Here is a 20,144-nt window from a genome sequence, read left to right as displayed (position 1 = left end):
CAGATTTGTAATTTTCCCCCCTTTTCCAGTACATTATGTGGTAAAATTAATAGTGGACAAAAAAATAAAAAAGTTATGGTTCTAGGAAGAAGGGGAGGAAAAAACGAAAATGCAAATACTAAAAATGCTGCTCATTCATCGTGTGATTTGATTGTTAATGGAGGATGATTAAAAATCATTCTTCTCGGTAGCACAATGTGGATAAACTGGAAATGTGCGGCTGGTAATGTGATACTATACGGGAACGCATATAACAGAAAAGGGAACTCAACACTATCATAAAAGGTACTGATTACTCACCACTTCGGTCTATAGGAATTGGTGCAGCAGCAGTGCAAAATGGCCATCATTTAAGTTTCTGCACCTGCTGCATGACGCTCTGCCTCCTACCTTTTTTTTGCTATCACAGCTGCAGAAATTTTTTAATCGTGTTTATTCACAGTTCCACTAGCGTATCTGAGACCCTCGGCTCAGGCTCTGCTGCGAGTGAAAACTGAGTGTCATGTGACTGTGATCTGATTCTGTGATTGGATCCCAGGTGCAAAGAAGAGGGAGGGAGAACTTTCTCCCCATCTCCTCTGCTGCCTGTCTCTGCATATATCACCCTATACTCGGATGACATCAGTGCAGTGAGATATTTCACACGCTCCCATAGACTTGTATAGGTGTGCGTGAGCCGAGACTCACTGCCAAACGCAGCATGCTGCGATTCTTTTCTCAAGCTGAAATGGCATAAGAAAAAAATAGCAGAAGGACACTGCCCCATAGTTTTACACTGGTGTGAGTGCAATTCGATGTTTTATCAGATTGTACTTGTCCGTATAAAATGCAAATACAACCATGGCCTAAAGGAAACAATTTTGTGGTGAATGCCGCCGATCTATTTTTTGGACACTATATGGGGACAGATTGATCTACTAAGTGACCATTCTATGCCCATCATTATTCGTCAACCTGTGAAAAGGGACCGGAAAGCAAGCACTAAATGACTTTGCGCTTGTTAACGGTCTAAACTCCAAGCATGTAAATGCAACCTAAATGTTTGGGTGTGATGGTTTAATATGTTAGCATTTAGGGCCCTATATTAAACTTTTTTCCAGGGCCCTACTTTGTCTAAAACAAGACCTGAATGTGTCCATAGTCGCAGTCTTTCCTTTACGGATAACTTCCATTTAAAAAGTTAAGCATTGGTATCAATAATGCCAAGAACATGAAAAAACAGCTATAAGATAGTGCACAACATATACAGTGTATCACAAAAGTGAGAACACCCATCACATTTTTGTAAATACTTTATTGTATCTTTTCATGGGACAGCACTGACGATACAACACTTTGATACAACGTAAAGTAGTCAGTGTACAGCTTGTATAACAGTGTACAGTGGTACCTCGCTTAACCAGTAACCCTCTTAACGAGAATTTCGCTTAACAAGCAAAGCTTTCTGTAAATTTATAACCCGCTTTATGAGAAAGCTTTGCTGTACGAGCGAAATTCTCACCACACACACTTCCGGTTTCGTCCATCCACCACACTCTGACCCGCACTTGCAGTCCACACAAACACACACATGTACTCACAAACACACACGCACGCGCACACATACAGTATCATGCTCACCTTACCTTCCGTTCCACCGCCGGTCTCATGGTTCTTGTAGTTCCCGGGTACATCGCGACGTCCTTGCGGCGAACTACAAGACCCAGGAGACCTGCGATGGAACGGAAGGTAAGGTGAGCATATAGTATAACATAATATGTTTACCTTTCGTTTCATCGCCGGCCTCCTGGGTGCTGTAGTGCGCCGCTGCGTTCCAGTCCACGCTGTGTCTCTGCATTCATAGCGACGAGGGAGGAACTTCCTGTCACCGCTAATGAAAGGCAGAGCGCTGGCCAATCAGAGGCAAGCGGCTCTGCCTTTGACGTCAGCGCTCTGGCTGGGAACTTCCTGCCTCGTCGTTATGGTAACGTGTTACACAGCCCGTCCCCGTCCCAGCAGACCGGCGATGGAACGGAAGGTAAGGTGAGCATATAATATGTGTGTGTGCATGCGTGCATGTGTGTTTGTGTGAGTTTGTGTGTGCTTGTGTGTGTTTGTGTGTGTTTGTGCATGTGTGGAATGATAGAACAGGGGACCAGGATGGGACATTTTAGAAGTTGTGGAACGGATCGTCAGCATTGCAATGATTTCCTATGGGAAATCTTGCTCTGCTGAACGAGTACCTTGATTAACAAGCACAGTCCCAGAACGGATTGTTCTCGTTAAGCAAGGTATCACTGTATATATGGTGTGCCCTCAAAATAACTCAACACAGCCATTAATGTTTAAACTGCTGGCAACAAAAGTGAGTATACCCCTAAATGAAAAAGGACAAATTACACAATTAGCCATTTTCCCTCGACAGTGTCAAGTGACTCATTAGTGTTACAAGGTTTCAGGTGTGAATAGGGAACAGGTGTGATAAATTTGATGTTATTGCTAAGACACTGTCTCATACTGGACACTGGAAGTTCAACATGGCTACTCATGGGAAAGCATTCTCTCAGGATCTGAAAAAAAAAGTGTATAAAAAGATGGTCTAGGCTATAAGAAAACTGCCAAACCCCTGAAACTGAGCTGCAGCATGGTCGCCAAGACCATACAGCGGTTTAACAAGATAGGTTCTACTCAAAACAGGCCTCACCATGGTTGACCAAAGAAGTTGCACATGCTCAGCATTATATCCAGAGGTTGTCTTTTCAAAATAGTTGTATGAGTGTTGCCAGCATTGACATAGAGGTTAATGGGATGGGGGGGGTCAGCCTGTCATTGCTCAGACTATACACCGCACATTGCATGAAATGGGTCAACATGGCTATCATGATCATGCACAAGAAAACCTGGAAACAAATTGCTGAAGACAACATGAATAAGGACATGGATTACTGGAACTATGTTTTATGGTCCGATGAGATTAAGATACACTTATTTGGTTCAGATGGTACCAAGTGTGTGGCGGCAACCAGATGAGGAGTACAAAGATAAGTGTGTCTTGCCTACAGACAAGCATGGTGGTGGGAGTGTCATGCTTTGTGGCTGCTTGAACGCTGACGGCTGTGGAGAGCTACAGTTTATTGAGAGAACCATGAATACCTACATGTACTGTGACATACTGAAGCAGAGCATGATCCCCTCCCTTCAGAAACTGGGCCTTGCTAAAGAGGCAAAGAATAAAGGTGCTGGACTGGCCAAGCATGTCTATAGACCTAAACCTTATTGAACATCTGTGGGGCATCCTCAAACAGGAGGTGGAGGAGTGCAAGGTCTTTAACATCCACCAGCTTCGTGATGTCATCATGGAGGAGCGGAAGAGGATTCCAGTGGCTTCTGTGAGGCTCTCATGAACTCCATGCCCAAGACAGGTAAGACAATGTTTGAAAATAATGGTTGCGACACAAAATATTGAGTACAATTTGGCCATTTTCTTTTAGGGGTGAACTCACTTTTGTTTCCAGTGGTTTTATACATTGATGGCTGTGTGTTGCGTTAGTTAAAGGAGACACTACATTTACACTGTTATACAAGCTGCACACTGACTACTTTACATTGTATCAAAGTGTCATATCTTCAGTGTTGTTACATGAAAAGTTATAAAATATTTGCAAATATTTGATGGGTGTACTCACTTTTGTGATATACTATATATGCACATGTACTCAGTTGAAATTAAGAAAGTACTTTAGCTGCATGTAATAAATAATTAGCCAGCTTAAATATTTATCAAGTCTGTACCATGGGACCTTAGAATATTCTGTGTGTGCCCTGTGGGACCAGGATTACATTGAACATGCCGAATCACTCTTTAATTACTGTTTATTAAACACCATTTATCACTCTTAAAACTCACTGCCGTCTTGTAAGCATTAGATGCCAACTGTGCTTCTCAGAATATAAAAATATTTTTTTTAAAAATCAATCACTACCTAAGTGGGTTAATGTTGGCCAATAAACATGAACAATCCATTTTCATATTTTACACATAACTGGCCTATTATTCTAAAAATGATTTTTTTTTTAATTAAATCTAAAAAAAATTTAAAGGTTCAATTTTGATTAACCCCTTCACCGAAAAACCTATTTTGACCTTCATGGCCAAGCCATTTTCTTTCAATTCTGAGCACTGTCACTTTATGCGGTAATAACTCTGGCACATTGTATTTCATACTAGTGGTAAACCTAGGACGATATTTTCAATCATTTGTGAAAATATTAGAGATTTTGTAAAAATTTAGAAAATGTAACATTTTTAACATTAACATTACTGGATATGTTAACAAAAAAAGACTCTAATAACATGGATTACTGGAACCACGTCCTGTAATCAAGTTAAGATCAAGATAAACTTATTTGATCCAGATGGTGTCAACCAAGTGACAGGTACAAAGATAAGTATATTTTGCCTATAGTCAAGCATAGTGGTGGGAGTGTCATGGTTTGGCGCTGTGTGACTGCCGCCAGCTGTGGGGAAGTACAGTTAATTGAAGGAACCATTAATGCCAACATGTACTGTGACATACTGAAACACAGCATGATCCCCTCCATTTGGAAAATGGTCCACAGATCAGTATTCCCACATAACTCCAAACACACCTCCAAGACGACCACTGCCTTGCTCAAAAAAGTGAGGATAAAGCTGCTGGACTGGCCAACCATGTCTCTAGACCTTAACCCTATTGAGTATCTGTGGAACATCATCAAACAGAAGGTGGTGGAGCCTGAGGTCTCTAACATCTATCAGCTCTGTGATGTCATCATGGAAGAGGATTCCAGTGAAACTTAGTGAAGCGCATGCCCAAGAGAATTAAGTGCACAGACATAATGGTGGCCACACAAATTGTTAGCCTCTTCACCTCCCCAGGCCTGTTTTCAACCTCCTAACTAGGCCAATTATTTCAATTCTGACCGGTGTCGCTTTATGATGTAATAACTCTGGACAGCTTCAATGGATCCCGGTGATTCTGAGAATATTTTTTTTGCCACATATTGTACTTCATGATAGTGGTAAATTTAGGACAATATTTTTTGCGTATGCTTGTAAACATACTGGAACTTTGTTGAAAATGTAGAATATGTCGCAATTTGCAAGCTTTTAATTTTCATGCCCTTAAACCAGAGACCTATGTCACACAAAATAGATAATAAATAACACTTCCCTCATGTCTACTTTTCATCAGCACAATTTTTAAAACATCACTTTTTTGTTAGGAAGTTAGAATAATTCAAAGCTTATCAGCAATTTCTAATTTTTCCAACAAAATTTACAAAACCATTTTTTAGGGACCACATCACATTTGAAGTGACTTTGAGAGGCCCTAAGTGACACAAAATACCCCAAAGTGATACCATTCTAACAACTACACCCCTCAAACTGCTCAAAACCACATCCAAGAAGTTTATTAACCCTTTAGGTTCTTCACATGAACTAAAGCAATGTGAAAGTACAATGTGAAAGTAAAAAATAAAAATTTTACTTTTTCCCACAAAAAAGTTATTTTAAACCCAAATCTTTCATTTTGACAAGGGTAGCAGGAGAAAATGCAGCAAACAAATTGTTGTGCAATTTCTCCTGAGTATGTCGATATCCCATATTTGGTGTAAATCTACTGTTTGGGTGCATGGCAGGACTCGGATGGGAAGGAGCGCCATTTGACTTTTGACAAAATTGGCTGGAATGGTTAGTGAACACCATGTCGCATTTGGATAGCTGCAGATGTGTCGGTTATATGAGAGAGAGATTAAATCTATGCTAGAGGATACACAAACTTATAAACGGCTACTTGGAGATCCTACAAATGCTATTATCATAAAATTGACTAATATTCTGAGGGAAGGTCTAGAGATAGGTATAATTCATCAAAAAACCTATAATTTTTTGCTAGTATCTGAGCCCATTTGCCCCATCTTCCAGGGGTTTCCAAAAATTCATAAAAATATATTTCTACCCCCATTTCGTCCGGTGGTGGCTAGTACAGGTTCTCTAACTAGCCGTTTCTCCAGCTGGCTCGATTATATATTTTACAACTCCTGGTAAAAAAAAAACAACCGGATATATTCGGGATACAAAACATATACTGCAGGGCATTCAAACCATAGATTGGACATCGGATTATTTTTGGGTCACTAGCGATGTTTCAGCGCTTTACTCTAGTATCCCCCATGACAAAGCCATTTTAGTGCTTACTTTACACTTGAATACCTATAATGATCTGGAATTGACACACAAGGAATGCATAATATCAGTGGCTGACTTTTTATTAAAACATAACTTCTTTGGTTTTGATCGCAAATTTTATTTGCAGATTAACGGGTGTCCCATGGGATCGAGCGTTTCATGCTCCCTTGCTAATCTGTATATGTCATGGTGGGAAGAGAATTTCATACACACACCCGATAACCCCTTCCTCTCCAAAATCAAATGGTATGCGAGATATGTCGACGATTTAGTCATGATCTGGAGAGGAAGGGGTGTAAAAGATACTGATTTTATCTTGAATGAATTCAAACAGTATATAAACAACAATAATTTAAATTTGCGGTTCACTGTTGATTGCCATACAAATACCGCACCCTTCCTTGACATCCCATTAATGGGAACAGAATCAGGCTTAATTCACACTGCGCTATACAGAAAGCCCATCAGTGGAAATACCATTTTACATGCACATAGTAGTAATACAAATCACACTTGCCTATTGGGGAATTTTTAAGGGCCCGTTGCCTCTGTTCAGATGATAATACTTACGAACAGGAGAAGAATTGTATCAGAAAACGCCTCCAACAAAGAGGATATTCTAACAAACTATTGAATAGGGCCATCAGCATTGTGAATACAAGATCTAGTACTGCGTTATTGGAGGATAAAATTGAGTCAAGAGACTGGAAAAACAAAATCACGTTTTCCACACCTTATAGCAAGGACTTTGAAAATATTAAAATTTTTTTTTACAAATTCACCTCCATGTTACACCAGGTCCCCACATTGGCCAAAATACGGCACAAGGAGTAAATGTAGTAGCAAGGAGAACCAGAAATATCGGTAATATAGTATCTTCTAGTTTATATCTATCAGAAAAACCTAAGGACACATGGCTAAAAACACTTGGATCATATAAATGTGGAGCCAGCCGCTGTCATCTATGTTGCCATATGGAGAAAGCTACTTCCTTCAATGATAATCAGAACAATATATACAATATTACCTCCTTTATCAATTGCGCTACTACACATGTTGTACACAAAGCAACTTGTTCCTTTTCTAACAAATATTATATAGGATGTACTTCCAGAACTTTACGAAAACGCATATAGGAACATACAAATATTACAGCATATTCACAGCATGCGGCTCCAGAACAGAATTATAAAAAATACAGATCGATGTCCGGATTGACAAAAAAATTTAAGGAGCATCATGAAGGGGATTTTACCCAACTCAAAATTAGCGGCATTGAAAGGATTGATCGCCCACAACGTGGAGGAAACTGGTTCCAGCTACTCCTCTATGCGGAGGCCAAGTGGATTATGAAACTAGATGCCCGATATCCTAATGGACTAAATTATCGCTCAGACCTGCGATATTTATTAAGATTTTGTATTGACATATGTGTGCGGATATACATGTTTGCATGAGTGTCCATATGTGGTTCTCACTATAATAATTATTTATTTTTTTTAGATATACATATATATATTTTTTCATATACTAAATTTAATAGATCAAATTTTGATATTTATATGCATTGGGACACATGTATATGCGCGCATAAAAAAATGCATGTTTTTTGCTAACTAGCAGTATTTGATTAACACCATTTTCAGCTGATCTTTCTCACCCTACCCCCAACTAAGAGCATGGGCGGTCCTTGTCCTCTGATGCTCATTTGGGAGTCTGCCTTTGAGTATTTAAAATGTGTCTGATGTATGTTTAGTCACCTATGATTAAGGACTTGTTTTTATTTATTTTCCGAAACGAGTAAAGTGCGCTTGTGCGTCTTCTCTCAAGTTTTGGATCCGTTGGATACATTTTTGATATTTTAATATATTGGATTGTGGTGCTGGGTCCACCCTTCACTTCTTTTCAGCTATATACCAGCCTGGCCGGTCTAGAGAACCACGAGCACCTGCAAGGCCTAGAGCGCAGTTGCCAATAGTAAGCTGAAGTCTCATTACTTTTTTCACAGCTGTACACTGACCACTTTATATTGTATCAAAGTCTCATATCTTCAGTGTTGTCCTATGAAAAGACATAATAAAATATTTACAAAAATATGAGGAGTGTACTCACTTTTGTTTTATACTTTATGTCCAGGAAGAATGTTATGGCCAGTGATGCTATTTTAGTGAGCTCATTTATTTAATTGGAGTTTGTGCCTGGGATTTAGAAGGGTCTAAAGACACTGGGTGTGGAGGTCAGCCATAGTGAATTCTATATGTTGTTTTAATGATCAGAAACCTCAGGGTGGGCTAAAACATTGATCAAACACAAAGTTAGGGGCCCTTTGCACACTACGACATCGCAAGCCGATGCTGCGATGCCGAGCGCGATAGTCCCCGCCCCCGTCGCAGCTGCGATATCATGGTGATAGCTGCCGTAGTGAACATTATCGCTATGGCAGCTTCACATGCACTCACCTGCCCTGCGAGGTCGCTCTGGCCGGCGAACTGCCTCCTTCCTAAGGGGGCGGGTCGTGCGGCGTCATAGCGACGTCACACGGCAGGCGGCCAATAGAAGCGGAGGGGCGAAGATGAGCGGGACGTAAACATCCCGCCCACATCCTTCCTTCCGCATAGCCGGCGGGATGCAGGTAGGAGATGTTCCTCGCTCCTGCGGCTTCACACACAGCGATGTGTGCTGCCGCAGGAACGAGGAACAACATCGTAACATCGGTCTTTCCCAAATCATGGTAATGACCGACGCTACTCCGATGATACGATTACGACACTTTTGTGCTCGTTAATCGTATCAAAAATGCTTTACACACTACGATGTCGACAGCGACGCCGGATGTGCGTCACTTTCGATTTGACCCCACCGACATCGCACCTGTGATGTCGTAGTGTGCAAAGTGCCCCTAAGGCTTTGGTCGGGATGGTCCCATATCGCTGAAACATAAGGTCCGCCTGCTCCTAGGTATAACACTGCTGCACGGTTAACATTAATAAATAATATTTGAATACAATTACAGATTTAGGCCCTGTGCCCACGCTGCGTATTTTGACACGGATTCTGACGCAGTTTTCAGAAATCTGCAGCAAAATCTGCATGTCCATTGTGAAGCCAGCAAAGTCTATGAGAATTCAGAAGTGCTGTGCCCACGTTGAGTATTTTTCCCTTGCGTATTTGGTGCAGATTTCTTTTTTTTTTTTCTGCACCAAATCTGCAACAAATACGCAAGGGAAAAATAAGCAACGTGGGCACAGCACTTCTAAATTCTCATAGACTTTGCTGGCTTCACAATGGACGTGCACATTTCTGAAAATACGCGTCAAAACTACACAGCGTGGGCACTGGGCCTAATTTTTTTTGTACATGCCTACTACCAAAATAAACTATTAAACAGTGATCACAAAGTAGTATGTACTAAAAAAATGCAGTAAAACTTGTCCCGCAAAAAAACAAGTCATCATACAGCTCCCTTTGGGGAAAACTAAGAAAATTATGGTTGTCAGAATAAGGTGACCAAAAAAGAAAAATAAATTATTTTTTTGTGTAATTTCTTTTGCAAAAGTAGCAATATATAAAAAACTGTACAGATTTAGTAATAGTGTGGTCATATCAATACACAGAATAAAGATAACATAACAAACCTGCTGAGTGGTTATTAATTTTTTTAAAAATAAAGTAAACAAAAATAAAATTGCTGTTTTTTTGTTAATTTTGTCTCATTGACCTTGGGATATTTCCCTTTATTTTGACAACTATTCAAGAATATCTCTGTGTTATACGTTATCGATGAAAAGGCACTACAAGGATGCTGCCCTGAATACTCCCACAAGATAAGTGATTGATGCCTTATGAATTTAAATTTATTGTTTGGATTATATGTAATGGACTGTGAAATGAGTGTATAGTCCAGTTAAGGTCATATAATAGCTATTGAGGGAGGTTAGGGACAATTTTGAGGTACAGCCGTCGTGGAATGGGCCACCATTTGAACCCTAGGGTGCATGTAACTTAAAGGAAACCTGTCATCAGTTTTTTACCTATTAAACCAAAATTAGCACGTGGCGCTAATGTAGTTGCGCAGGCGCGAGATTATGGGTGGGTATGAGGATGACGCTGGTGAGGTCATACACAGCGCTGCCCATAATCTCGCGCCTGCACAACTACATCACCGGCGCTCGCGCGAGGGAATTTTTATGCTCAGCCCCGTAATAAGGGCACAGCGAAATGCACCTGTGCGAGACTCCAGCACCGTGCACGAAGATGGGGGCGGCGTAATCCATTTAAATCATGCCTGGGGGACAGCGAACAGCGGCAAGAGGGGGAGACAAGAGACGAATTAGAGCCGGCCCATTTGGCCAACCAAACTCATTTGCATAGGAAATGGTAAGATTTTATAAAGTTTTTTTAGGGGTCTGCAAGGGGGGGGTCAGCAACAAGGTGCACCTTCCTAGAATGCAGCCCAGGAGCTGCAAAAGGTGATACTTTTGGTTTAATAGGGAAAAAACTGATAACAGGCTCCCTTTAAAAGTGCGCTCACACTTGCGAGTGACTCGCACGATTATCGGATTGCATCACCCGGTACGACCGCACACTCTCCGGACAGGTTAACTCAGATGCATAGAAATACATGCAGCTGACCCACTCCTGTCAGGAGAGTGTGCGGCCATGCCGGGTGATGCAATCCCATAATCGTGCGAGTCACTCGCAAGTGTGAGCGCACCCTAACTGTTATATCTTCATTGATAGGTAGTGGACAGTTTTCCTCCAGGGATCAGTTAGTTTGTGACCCATTAATGTTATTGTTGTAACCCCTATTGATTACATCTAGTTGGGGTTTTTTTCTATCTGAGATATTCTATCTTGTATTATTTTTTGTGTTTCTACTGTTTTGTGGGATATTGTTGGTTTTTAAAAATTAAATTAATAAAGTAGTATTTTTAAGATACAGTATACAGTATAATTAAGGTAGATTCTGTCAGTAAAAAGGTTTGACCCATACAAAGTTCACATGTCATTTTGTTTCAAAGTAAATCTTGCAAAAATAATATACAAACAATACACAAAAGTGCTTTTTAATCTCTCCACTTTAATTTGATTTTACTGTTTTCAATATATTATCTGGTAAAATTAATGTTATCATTCAAAACTATAACTCATTCTGCAGAAAATCAAGCCGTTACGTTGATGGAAATCTAAAATAGTTATGGCTCTTGGAAGGGAATTAGGGAAAAAAAATTTCTGTGTCTCTAAGGTGTTAAGTATACACATCAGTTATTTATATCAAACACGCAAAACATTCTGTTTCATTTCCCCCAGTGTACCGTGTACTGTATCCATTTTGCTCCATATGTCAGTTATTAAAATGAGAGTGTAATGCATTTTTGTTATACAAAAAATAAAAAGTTAAGAACTTCTTTCAATTAAGTAGTGAAAAACAGAGCGCACCAGCATGACACACGGAGAGCATCAGAGTGCTAGGCCTTTTTCCACGCCCCCATTTACTCGAATGAGCAACTTTGGCAAGCAGCATGGATCAAAGTTGGACGTCTGTTTTTTATCTCTCCGGTGAACAATCTGCGAAAAAAATACTGATGGTAAAAATGGACACAATGGAGTGATGAAAATTTGATCCAGCACACTGATGAAAACTGGTCCACATGTTTCACATAAAGGGAACTGAAAGAAACATCAATGCTTCATCTGAAAAAAAGGCCTCACTGATTGTTTTTCTATGTAAATAATTAGATACAACCATAATTACAATTAACAGAAATCAATTAGACATTCACATAATATCAATATGTTCATTGTATGATAGTTATTGACGCAATTATCTGGCAGCCAATTCTACACCGCATGATATCTGGGGCTGAACCTAATAACAGTGACGAAGCTGCTAATTGCAGATGCAGACTTCTGCAGATGCATGTAATTAAAGGGACTAAAATAATGCAAAAATCAAAAGGGATAATTAGAGGAAAGTGAGAATAATTAGATTTTGGCATAAAAGAGCGGTGTAAATGAGAGCAACAAAAACTAAATAATACTGCACAATAATTGTATTTACAATAGGCTGTGCGGAGCATGCACACATGGTTGTGTTAATTAACTACCAGCTTCTATTCATAATTTGCTAATTTGCATTTTCAAAATATGCGTCTTTCTTTATGATTTAATACAAAAGGTTTAATCATACAATATGGTGTCAAACTGAAGTCTTTTCAGAGAGAATTCCTGGCAATGGCTGTCTCTTGTCACAGTCATTCGACCTCCAGAATGGTCAAGAGACTGCCAGAGTGGTTAAGATGACATTTTAATTTCCGTGAATAAGCCATAAGAAAAGAATGACACAAAACATACTTTTATTCCAAGTGTCTTGCCTAAAGCAAGAGCTGCTCTTACTAAATGAATACTTATGCCCATTTCAACAGTAGATGTTATAGAACAGGACACAATTAGACTTTAGCGCCTACGATGTACAGTGCCTACAAGTAGTATTCAACCCCCTGCAGATTTAGCAGGTTTACACATTCGGAATTAACTTGACATTGTGACATTTGGACTGTAGATCAGCCTGGAAGTGTGAAATGCACTGCAGCAAAAAAGAATGTTATTTCTTTTTTTATTTTTTTTTTTAAATTGTGAAAAGTTTATTCAGAGGGTCATTTATTTATTCAACCCCTCAAACCACAAGAATTCTGTTTGGTTCCCCTAAAGTATAAAGAAGTATTTCAGGCACAAAGAACAAGGAGCTTCACATGTTTGGATTAATTATCTCTTTTTCCAGCCTTTTCTGACTAAGACCCTCCCCAAACTTGTGAACAGCACTCATACTTGGTCAACATGGGAAAGACAAAGGAGCATTCCAAGGCCATCAGAGACAAGATCGTGGAGGGTCACAAGGCTGGCAAGGGGTACAAAACCCTTTCCAAGGAGTTGGGCCTACCTGTCTCCACTGTTGGGAGCATCATCCGGAAGTGGAAGGCTTATGGAACTACTGTTAGCCTTCCACGGCCTGGACAGCCTTTGAAAGTTTCCACCCGTGCCGAGGCCAGGCTTGTCCGAAGAGTCAAGGCTAACCCAAGGACAACAAGGAAGGAGCTCCGGGAATATCTCATGGCAGTGGGGACATTGGTTTCAGTCAATACCATAAGTAACGTACTCCACCGCAATGGTCTCCGTTCCAGACGAGCCCGTAAGGTACCTTTACTTTCAAAGCGTCATGTCAAGGCTCGTCTACAGTTTGCTCATGATCACTTGGAGGACTCTGAGACAGACTGGTTCAAGGTTCTCTGGTCTGATGAGACCAAGATTGAGATCTTTAGTGCCAACCACACACGTGACGTTTGGAGACTGGATGGCACTGCATACGACCCCAAGAATACCATCCCTACAGTCAAGCATGGTGGTGGCAGCATCATGCTGTGGGGCTGTTTCTCAGCCAAGGGGCCTGGCCATCTGGTCCGCATCCATGGGAAGATGGATAGCACGGCCTACCTGGAGATTTTGGCCAAGAACCTCCGCTCCTCCATCAAGGATCTTAAGATGGGTCGTCATTTCATCTTCCAACAAGACAACGACCCAAAGCACACAGCCAAGAAAACCAAGGCCTGGTTCAAGAGGGAAAAAATCAAGGTGTTCCAGTGGCCTAGTCAGGCTCCTGACCTTAACCCAATTGAAAACTTGTGGAAGGAGCTCAAGATTAAAGTCCACATGAGACACCCAAAGAACCTAGATAACTTGGAGAAGATCTGCATGGAGGAGTGGGCCAAGATAACTCCAGAGACCTGTGCCGGCCTGATCAGGTTTTATAAAAGACGATTATTAGCTGTAATTGCAAACAAGGGTTATTCCACAAAATATTAAACCTAGGGGTTGAATAATAATTGACCCACACTTTTATGTTGAAAATTTATTAAAATTTAACTGAGAAACATAACTTGTTGGTTTGTAAGATTTATGCATCTGTTAATAAATCCTGCTCTTGTTTGAAGTTTGCAGGCTCTAACTTATTTGCATCTTATCAAACCTGCTAAATCTGCAGGGGGTTGAATACTACTTGTAGGCACTGTATAACAGCTTTGTTATTAATTCACTGTTAGGTTCCACTTTTGGGTAACTTTTATTCCAAATTTGGAGGATAAAGTTAAATAATTAGCAAAATTGTCATTTCATACATCAGTCCACAAAAACCTCAAAAAAAATGTTCAATATCAAGGTAGAATTTTCATACACCACCAAAAAAGATACCTTTATAAAAATATATTTTATTGATAAGTATTAAAAGGAACACCTATAGTATTCTCTCATTCGTCAGAAACACAGACACATGAAAAAGACACAAAGTGTGCAGGTGTCAAACAGTGCTATGCCCGTACCAGATGATAACACGGAAAAGAGGGATAATTTAAAGGAAAAATAGATCATTTTCCAATATGCATAAGGATGGGACCAATCTGTATAGATCCTGTGCTTCCCCTTCCTGACAGCGGAGGGTGCCTTAATTTTTTAAACACCCCCCCCCCCCCCCGCTCCAGATGGCTCACCCTCTCTGGCCCTAACTTCCTCTAGCAGGGGCACCCACCACCAGGAAACAAGTGAAAAAACTGTGATACAGACGGAACCACAAGCATACAACACTGAAAATTATTGCGTTAAATATGTATATAGTTCCCTAATATTCTTAGTTTCCCTCTTTGAGGAACAATATAAATATAGGTTGTTAGGTAAGAGTCGATAGGTCTACTTATCTTAGGCCTCTTTCACACATACGTGCCTCCGGTACTTGTTTGGTCAGTTTCCTCACGTACCGGAGACACGTACACACGTAGACCTAGGTATTCCAATGGATTTGGATACACGGAACGTGTGTCCATTCCGTACATACGTGTGTCCGTGTGTTTCTCACGGCAACATATCGGTTTTCTCTCCGTCATCACAGGTGTCACACGGAACACAAACGGGTCACACGTAAAACAAACAGACCACACGGATGTGTTCCATGTGACACACACTACAGAAAACACATGTGTCTGCGAGAAAAAAACCAAAACTTTAGTCACCTTCTCCAGCCCTGCTTCCTCTGCCGCTGCTGTCACTTGCTGCCGACCGCCGCTCATTATACTAATTGAATATTCACTTCACTGCGGCCGGAAGCAGCAGCAGCAAGGAGTCGGCAGGACCAGAGACCACGCACCACGGACCAGCACCACGGACAGCAAAGCCAGGGACAGGTGAGTAGAAATTATCCATTCTCCGTGTGTTATAACGGATAACACACGGAGAACACACGTAGGCCATAAACACGGCTCACGGAGGGCAAAATGCACCTCTGACACGTCCGTGAAAAACGTGCGTGGTTTTTCACAAACATGTGAAAGAGGCCTTATAGACACCCTCAACTCTCCCGATGCGTTTCACCCCTCCTAACGCAATACAAGGGGGATTATCAGGGGATCAATTAGAATAACTCTTCAATGTGACACCTGAGAAAAGAAAGAATACAAAATATGTATAATGATCATGAGACTACACTGTTCCAGTTATCTATATCTATTAGCTTGTATACCACTCACAAATAGACTACTGTTGTCAATCAGGAAAAAATCTTTCAAGGAATGGTCAACAGATGTTCATTCTAATCCAGCCAGATATCACAGTTTTCTATTGGCTAGTTCCTGTATTAAAGGAAGTTATTGTCTGCCATTGTTCAGACTAGTGGACTCTCTGAGTCTTAAGCCAGCTTTACACCTTAAAATTAGGTGTGCGATCTCGTATGCGATGTGACACGCCCATGTCGCATATGCGATTGAATGAGATTGCACGTAGGTCGTTCATTTGCTGTCACACGAGCGTTAGTAGTCTATGTTAAATTGATCAATTTTGTGTGCGATCCTTTAGATCATGTGCTCTGTGACGTATGCATTGGGCACCCTTTTTTTTTTTTTTATTTATTGACTTGCCAAGCGTGTGTAATGTGTAGGGATGCGTTTTTACTATGTCATCTGCCATTCAGCTCTGCTACATGGCCGCTGACAGCAGACACAGACAGCCATGTAGCAGAGCTGAATGGCAGATGACAGCAGACACAGACAGAGCCGCACTGTCAGAATGAACTCGGGTGAACCTCACCCGACTTCATTGTCATGCTGCGGCTCTGTCTGTGTCGCGTCCTGATTAGCGGTCACCAGTGAAGGACTTACCGGTGACCGCTAAACTCCTGAGTAAGTGAATTGAGCAGCCCTCTCTCATATACTCACCGATCCCCGATCCCCAGCGCTGCACGGCATTCACACTGCTCCGGCGGCTTTTACTGTTTTGAAAAAGCCGGCCGCCCATTAAACAATCTCGTATTCCCTGCTTTCCCCGCCCACCGGCGCCTATGATTGGTTACAGTGAGACACGCCCCCACGCTGAGTGACAGGTGTCACACTGCACCCAATCACAGCAGCCGGTGGGCGTGTCTATACTGTGCAGTGAAATAAATAATTAAATAATTAAAACAAACGGCGTGCGGTCCCCCCCAATTTTAAAACCAGCCAGATAAAGCCATACGGCTGAAGGCTGGTATTCTTAGGATGGGGAGCTCCACGTTATGGGGAGCCCCCCAGCGTAACAATATCAGTCAGCAGCCGCCCAGAATTGCCGCATACATTAGATGCGACAGTTCTGGGACTGTACCCGGCTCTTCCTGATTTGCCCTGGTGCGTTGGCAAATCGGGGTAATAAGGAGTTATTGGCAGCCCATAGCTGCCAATAAGTCCTAGATTAATCATGTCAGGCGTCTATGAGACACCTTCCATGATTAATCTGTAAATTACAGTAAATAAACACACACACGCCTGAAAAAATCCTTTATTATAAATAAAAAACACAAACATATACCCTGGTTCACCACTTTAATCAGCCCCAAAAAGCCCTCCTTGTCCGGCGTACTCCAGGATGATGCAGCGTCGCTTCCAGCGCTGCTGCATGGAGGTGACCGGAGCTGCAGCAGACACAGCCGCTCCTGTCACCTCCACACAGCAAATGAAGACAGCCGCGCGATCAGCTGAGCTGTCACTGAGGTTACCCGCTGTCACTGGATCCAGCGGTGGACGCAGCGGTGGCCGTGGGTAACCTCAGTGACAGCTCAGCTGATCGCGCTACTCACCGCTGCTCCTCTCACCTCCATGCAGCAACTGAGGTGAGTAGCGCGATCAGCTGAGCTGTCACTGAGGTTACCCGCGGCCACCGCTGCATCCACCGCTGGATCCAGTGACAGCGGGTAACCTCAGTGACAGCTCAGCTGATCGCGCAGCTGTCTTCATTTGCTGTGTGGAGGTGACCGGAGCGGCTGTGTCTGCTGCAGCTCTTGTCACCTCCATGCAGCAGCGCTGGATGCGACGCTGGACCATCCTGGAGTACGCCGGACATGGAGGGCTTTTTGGGGCTGATTAAAGTGGTTAACCAGGGTATATGTTTGTGTTTTTTATTTCTAATAAAGGATTTTTTCGGGCGTGTGTGTTTATTTACTGTAATTTACAGATTAATCATGGAAGGTGTCTCATAGACGCCTGACATGATTAATCTAGGACTTATTGGCAGCTATGGGCTGCCAATAACTCCTTATTACCCCGATTTGCAAACGCAACAGGGCAAATCGGGAAGAGCCGGGTACAGTCCCAGAACTGTCGCATCTAATGTATGCGGCAATTCTGGGCGGCTGTTGGCTGATATTGTTAGGCTGGGGGGCTCCCCATAACGTGGAGCTCCCCATCCTGAGAATACCAGCCTTCAGCCGTATGGCTTTATCTGGCTGGTTTTAAAATTGAGGGGGACCGCACGCCGTTTTTTTAAATTATTTAATTATTTATTTCACTGCACAGTATAGACACGCCCACCGGCTGCTGTGATTGGGTGCAGTGTGACACCTGTCACTCAGCGTGGGGGCGTGTCTCACTGTAACCAATCATAGGCGCCGGTGGGCGGGGAAAGCAGGGAATACGAGATTGTTTAATGGGCGGCCGGCTTTTTCAAAACAGTAAAAGCCGCCGGAGCAGTGTGAATGCCGTGCAGTGCCGCGCCGGGGATCGGGGATCGGTGAGTATGAGAGAGGGGGTAAGAGGGATAGACTGACATGGACAGAGAGAGAGGGACAGAGATAGTGACGGACTGACAGAGATTAGTGAATGACAGACATTGTGAGGCGCTTCAGAACGCAGCTTTTCAGCTGCGCTATGAAGCAGACCTTTTTTAAGCTGCGGTGCAGAGCGCACACCTGCGCACATAGCCTCAGACATCAAAATCGTATGAGGGATGTCACACGTTTCAATTGACTAGGTTCATACAAGAAAACGTCCAATGTATGAGGAATAAACGACGTGTATGCGATCACCGTATTTTCGTTCAATCTTGATTGCACGTAGGTGTCACACGCAAATACGTCACGAACGATGCCGGATGTGCGTCACTTACAACTTGACCCCGACGACGGATTGAAAGATTTATTGAAGCGTGTAAAGCAGGCATTATATACAGCATAAAGATACTACCTGATTCTAGATATGCCAGGGTACTGTATAGACATCAGGGAAGGACTCTTTGAAGGCGACAAATCTCATTTAACAGTTTCATGTCTAAAAGTAGAAAATCATTTGTAGCAGCTAATGTCATGATCAAAATAAGTTTCTGATAAGGCTAATTATTCCATAGAGCAAGTAAAATGCTCTCACACTCTAAAATAGTAGTTTATGTCCAATTCTAGCTTTTCGGACACAAAAAAGAGGAGAGAAAGACCTAATCATGGCGGTTGCCAAGTTTTGATATACAAGGCTCAAATCAGCCAGTCCTGCAAAGAAAGAAAAGAGGGCGTCATATATATATATATATATATGTATATATATATATATATATATATATATATATATACAGTTAGGTCCAGAAATATTTAGACAGTGACACAATTTTCGCGAGTTGGGCTCTGCATGCCACCACATTGGATTTGAAATGAAACCTCTACAACAGAATTCAAGTGCAGATTGTAACGTTTAATTTGAAGGTTTGAACAAAAATATCTGATAGAAATTGTAGGAATTGTACACATTTCTTTACAAACACTCCACATTTTAGGAGGTCAAAAGTAATTGGACAAATAAACCAAACCCAAACAAAATATTTTTATTTTCAATATTTTGTTGCGAATCCTTTGGAGGCAATCACTGCCTAAAGTCTGGAACCCATGGACATCACCAAACGCTGGGTTTCCTCCTTCTTAATGCTTTGCCAGGCCTTTACAGCCGCAGCCTTCAGGTCTTGCTTGTTTGTGGGTCTTTCCGTCTTAAGTCTGGATTTGAGCAAGTGAAATGCATGCTCAATTGGGTTAAGATCTGGTGACTGACTTGGCCATTGCAGAATGTTCCACTTTTTTGCACTCATGAACTCCTGGGTAGCTTTGGCTGTATGCTTGGGGTCATTGTCCATCTGTACTATGAAGCGCCGTCCAATCAACTTTGCCGCATTTGGCTGAATCTGGGCTGAAAGTATATCCCGGTACACTTCAGAATTCATCCGGCTACTCTTGTCTGCTGTTATGTCATCAATAAACACAAGTGACCCAGTGCCATTGAAAGCCATGCATGCCCATGCCATCACGTTGCCTCCACCATGTTTTACAGAGGATGTGGTGTGCCTTGGATCATGTGCCATTCCCTTTCTTCTCCAAACTTTTTTCTTCCCATCATTCTGGTACAGGTTGATCTTTGTCTCATCTGTCCATAGAATACTTTTCCAGAACTGAGCTGGCTTCATGAGGTGTTTTTCAGCAAATTTAACTCTGGCCTGTCTATTTTTGGAATTGATGAATGGTTTGCATCTAGATGTGAACCCTTTGTATTTACTTTCATGGAGTCTTCTCTTTACTGTTGACTTAGAGACAGATACACCTACTTCACTGAGAGTG

The 20,144-nt window shown here is 41.9% G+C and overlaps 1 protein-coding gene across 3 annotated transcripts in view; it reads right to left on the bottom strand.

Annotated features, from left to right (window-relative positions):
* The window catches only part of SLC7A14 (solute carrier family 7 member 14), a 256,707-nt gene that overhangs the window by 119,750 nt on the left and 116,813 nt on the right, over nucleotides 1–20,144 (bottom strand). The window lies entirely within an intron of this gene.

The sequence above is a fragment of the Anomaloglossus baeobatrachus genome, chromosome 3 (genome assembly GCF_048569485.1).
Source record: "Anomaloglossus baeobatrachus isolate aAnoBae1 chromosome 3, aAnoBae1.hap1, whole genome shotgun sequence".
Lineage (NCBI taxonomy): Eukaryota > Metazoa > Chordata > Amphibia > Anura > Aromobatidae > Anomaloglossus > Anomaloglossus baeobatrachus.
The sequence above is the reverse complement of the archived record's forward strand: the minus strand, read 5'-3'. Positions and strand labels throughout refer to the sequence as shown.